Source organism: Mustela nivalis (assembly GCF_964662115.1).
Source record: "Mustela nivalis genome assembly, contig: HAP1_SCAFFOLD_2730, whole genome shotgun sequence".
In the NCBI taxonomy this organism is placed as follows: Eukaryota; Metazoa; Chordata; class Mammalia; order Carnivora; family Mustelidae; genus Mustela; species Mustela nivalis.
Window position 1 is genome coordinate 29,217 of NW_028133935.1, and position 5,722 is coordinate 34,938.

Here is a 5,722-nt window from a genome sequence, read left to right on the forward strand (position 1 = left end):
GACTGTATCTATTCCATTTGTAACAATACGAAATTCATCCATTTTAATCTCTGAACTCCAGTCCCTGCTCTATTGCTCATTAATTCTCTTACACCTTCCAGCTCTTCTTTATTCTTTCGCTTTTTTTCCACTTACAGTCATACACAGGGCCAGCTACTGCGATTTGTGAGGATCGTGCCAAATGAAAACATGGGACGCTTGTTCAAAAAGCAGGAAAAAGGACTTTCCTTCCATCCACAGTTTTTCTCTTAACCTGCCATGGTCACTTTTCTTTGGTATCTTTTCTTTGCTATGTATTGTCACGTTTCCTTGGGCATGAGGATGCTCACAGAGTAAGCAGGTGCTTGACACAGCCCGGTGATACTCCCTGACTCTTCTGTGCCTGCGCGCAGGACCCTGCCAAGCGTGGAACTCGGCGTGGTCACTGGCAGGTGGGTGAGCCAAGCCAAGGATTCATTTAGGGGAGGTGGGCAGATGGCAGGAGATGGGACTTTGTGTGGTTCTAGGCTTCAAGCTCCTAGCACATGTTTTGTCGTCCCTTGGTGTTTACTTATAAAACGCAAACTCAAAGATAAAACTACTAAGAATTTCAATCCAACAACCACAGAGTGTGAAACACAAGTGGGAGGCCCCCTTCCGAGTGTGGAATTCTGGGCAAACATATTGGCGGTGTGCACGGGAAGCCCTGGTCACGTAACTTTTAAATGTATTCTCCAAACGGGGCATTTGGCAGATTAGACGTGAACATGGTAGCCAACGTAATTTTGAAATTTATCTATTACCATCTCTCCGGTTGTTCAACCACAGTGAAATATTAAATGACACAATTGAGAGAATCACTACCTAAAAATACAATTGTTAGGTTATGTTTTCTTGTTTTATTTTGCTCAGATCTCTCTCTCCCACCTTCCCTCTTTCCATTCTCTTAAATGCTGGGTCTTTTTTTAAATGCTATGATGGACAAAAATACAGTGCTAAAATTATTAATCTAACCTGATAAAAAAGAATCTTTTAATCTATAAAAAGAAATAGTTACCCTTCAAAGTTTTCTCCAAATGCAAAGAAGGAATATTACTGTAACTGTTTAATATACTTGTAGTTAATATTAATTGATAAATAGGTATATCACAATTGATTCCCGCAACTGACTCAGAAATGCCTTTGCTGTTGGCCAAGAATGTGTACTTTGACTACATCATAGTATGTGGCTGGGTGGTGAAAAAAAAAAACAAAAAGTTGATAACTTTCCCAGCAAGTGGACATCCACATATGGTATTTTAAGTTAACATTTAGGCAAGTTATGTGAGATGGGGATTAGTGCTCTTAATTTGTGAACTGAACAATTTTATGACCCCCCCCACAAGAGCCATGCTACCTACTTGAATGTAGATTCTCATTTTTTCTTCAGAATTGTAATGTCACTGAAAACCTCTGTGATGTATATTATTTTCATCATCAGAAAGATAAGAAACTGTTTTCATTTTTCTTTGAGAATGGCTCTAGTTCAGTTGTAACGGTCCTAAAACTAAAGCAGTCTGATGGCTGAGATAGGAATGGGGCATGTCAGTTGCACTTGTCTTTCTGAAGATTTATTACTTGAATTTGGTAGAAGTTTTTTGAGGGAGCCAATTGGCTTTTCTCTTGCTGAGGTTATGGCAATATGCTAGGGAAGGGGTAAAAGGGAATGGATAGTTTAATGTAGGCCAACTCTGCTTTTCTTGTTCTTGAATGTGTAGAGTGCTCTAGAGTGGTGTTTCTCAAACTGTCATCTGGTGGACGAGTGAAAACAGTGCCAGAACTCACACCCACAGATTCTGATGCAGCAGGTATGGGGAGGGGCCAGGAATCTGCATTTCTAACCTGCTTCAAGGTGAGGCTTATCTGCTTATCTGGACATCTTACTTTGAGAACCACCTGTCTAGTCTAGAGTAAGAAGCATCCAATCAGATTTGCCACCATCACCCAGATCATGACAGAGAACATTTGCATCACCTCCAACGTACCCGCTCTACCATAAGTAAACTCACACTAACCTCTGTCATCACTGATTAGTTTCGACTGGTCATAAACTTTGTATACACAAAACCATACAGTATGTGCTTTTGCTTTTGGTTTCTTTTGCGCAGGGCATATGAAATCCATTCGTGTTGTTGGGTATATCTGTAGTTAGTTCCATTTATTGCTCTGTAGTAAATCCAGGGTCAAAAATACCACGATCTATCCATCCATTCTCCTTCTGTTCTGTGTTTGGGTTGTTTGCAGTGTTTCTACTAAAAGCCAATCCCCACTGATTTTTGCAAAAATATGAGCTCAATATTATCTTCTGGTTTTTCAAGAAAAGAGCAAGACATCTGCATTTTTACAGGGAGATTTTAAGCGATGGTGAAATTTAACATCTCACCGAACACTGTGCAGATCACATTAAACACAGTTGTGGCCCATGTCTGGCCCATGAGTCACAGGTTCTCGATGCTTGTCACGTCCTGTCCTCACAGATTTTTCCTTCATGGCTAAAATCTCTCTAATACCCCTACACAGAGTCATGTCTGAGCACCAGTGGGTGCCTGCCAGCAGAATTCCTCAGCATCTCTGTTGTTTAAGCTTGCGTCCATTCTGCTACCTGGAAGACTGTGGGTGTGAAGTAAACTTCTTTCTCTCTGCTTCGCTTGGGGAACCCAGGTCCACAGTCTTACCGGAATGAATCAAATGGTATCAATGTTTTTTAGAGTGAAGTTTGCAAACTTCATCTGTGTCACTGCCCTGTTATTCATTCATTTATTTATCTTGCCAAAACATTCGAATTTGCGAAACCGCTTCAGAGGGTTGTGGTGGATTAGTATAGCATGAAAGGAAGTTGTGGCTTGTTCTCAAACAGGAAGAAAGACTTTTCATTGTAAAATTCATAATCTATTTACTGCCTGATGGGCTGTATTGCATGTTGGTTGCATAGCAGCAAAACAAAGTTTGTCTGTTTAGGAAAAGTCTGAAGTTTTCTTATCACATGAAGATAAAGAGGATGCTTTCTGAACTTGCATTTGCTTCAACACACAGTCTGTCACATGCCAATAACAGAATGATATCACGATGAGAGTTTATTTTAGGTAATATAAATGTTAACCCAAATGATGGAAGGCTATTATTATATATTTATGTGATGGGAAATTTTATCCATCGTAAAAGATGCAATTTCCTGTCTTTATACAATCTACCTTGAGCAATGGCTATCTTTTTTTTTTTTTTTTTCTCCCTCGTGTGGTTGCAGCTAGTTGATTGGGGGCAAGTAAGAATGGCTTATTTTTATCCAGTCTTCTGTTTGTTTCTCCGCTGATATTTTTCTGAATATCATTTTAGATAGTGAGCATGGATTCACCTGAAAATTTTCCAGGATCTCTGGCAAATCAGGAATTGTGTTACCCTGAATAGTGCCAAAACAAGGGCTGAATTCAAGCAAACAGTAAATTTGCTTTTGTTTGTTCATTTGGTTTAGTATCACTGGGGAAGAGATCCTGGCTTAGTTTCCTAGTTGTCTTCCCTGGTTAGATCATCTGTCTTGAAAGCTGGTTTGTTTTCCATTACAGTCAAACTCTTCAGTCTGTTTCTAACAGTGGCTTCTTCTTGTTGATAGAGTCATTTTTGGTAATACGGTTCACATTGTGTGTTACCGCTTCATTACTAACCTCACTAAGTGAAGGTCAAGGCCAACCTGTCTAAAAGCACTGGTTTAGGATCCTGAAGACCAGAGTGACTAGGGGAGTGAAACAAACATTAGGACCGTCAGATTCTCAGCTGTGAAATGAGGACCTAGCATGGTGAGCTATGTGAGAACACACCATGGGTTATAAATCAACATTCCAAGTCTTATTAATAATAATTATTATCAGGAGAGATAATATAACAAGTTCTGACATATATTTTGTTTTCATATTATTTATTTTGAAAAATTAACTTTTTTTTGGTAAAAATCTTTAAGGATTTCAAGCAATTCAACAGAGTAAAAATAAAAATCATTCATTTTACTACATAGATGAATGTTATTTCAGATATTGCTGAATTATTATGTATAATAAAAAGCAGTTGGATAGATAGAAATGGCTTTATTAGAGCAGGACTACACAATAAATGTTACATTTAAATAAAATATTCAACTTAGGTGTATTTGAATTTAGTAGAAAAGAAAGTGATATTGAGGGGATTCTTAAAATTAAGGTAAATGCTTCTTTCAAAAATATATAGCCTGCTCATCATATTTTTTTTTAAATTATGAAGAATTTATGAGGTAATATTTTGTTACTGGTATATACCTTTCGATTGTAGACCTTATCAGTTCACTTATTGCTCTAAAAAAAGGAAGAAATTAACCTCTTACACCTACTTTCCTTCTCTTCTTTCTCCCCTTCTCTCCCAATTTTCTTTTTTTTTTTTTTAAGATTTTATTTATTTATTTGACAGACAGAGATCACAAGTAGGCAGAGAGGCAGGCAGAGAGAGAGGGGGGAAGCAGGCTCCCTGCTGAGCAGAGAGCCCGACGCGGGGCTCGATCCCAGGACCCTGAGATCATGACCTTAGCCGAAGGCAGAGGCTTAACCCACTGAGCCACCCAGGCGCCCCTCTCCCAATTTTCTTAATATGTTACTACTTTCATACCATCAAAATAGAAAACATCTTCCTATGTAACAATAATTTCCAAGATTGTTTAATATCAGTTTTCATTGAAATTTCAATGCTTGCCAACTACAATCTTCAGAGCTTCTTCACTCTCTCGTTCTTGACTTGACTTCACTTCTTGGTTTCCTGGATTTCATTGGTAAATTGTATTTTCAAGAATAGCTTGAGTTTGTTCATGTTCAAAGCTTTGTTGGATGTTTTTACATTTGAATGATGGAGGAGTATAATATTTTCGGGTCACACTTCTTTTTGCAGACATTTTGGACTTCCACCTAACACTTAATTGAATATAGAGAAGAGGACCCTGGCCTGTGTTCCTCCCTTGCTGTTGTCTGCCCCCCCCCCTGAACAAAACAAAACAAAATAAAACAAAACCTGGTGTTTGAAACACTGTTTTTTTTAATCTATGAATTTTAATAACTTCAGGTGAGGTGATGCTAGATATCATAGGAGTCACAATTTAGAAACTGAACTATGCCTCATGTGCTATGTTTTAATTTTTAATTTAAATATGAAAAAACCAACTCCACCGATATCAACTAGTAACATAATTTTTTACAACATTGCCCTCTATTCTTCTGTTAGCTCGACATGTTCTAGCAATGACAATATCAGTGGTTATTATAACGTCTGGACATTTGTTCCTTTAAAGCAAAGTTATTTAAAGGTTCTTATTATCTAGTTCACCCCCTACTCCATGAAGGCTTGGTGATGATGAAATTGTTTTCTATCTGTGCTGTTCAATACATTAGCTATTAGCTTACATATGGCTGGCTATTGGGCACTTGAAATATGCCTAATATTAAGTGTTTCACTTTACTGGATTTTAATTAATTTTTTACTAAAGATTTTTATTTATTTATTTGACAGACAGAGACCACAAGTAGGCAGAGAGGCAGGCAAAGAGAGAGGGGGGAAGCAAGTTCCTTGCGGAGCAGAGAGCCCGATGCGGGGCTCGATCCCAGGACCCTGGGATCATGACCCAAGCCAAAAGCAGAGGCTTTAACCCACTGAGCCACCCAGGTGCCCCATGTTTTGTTTTTCTTATTAATCTTTT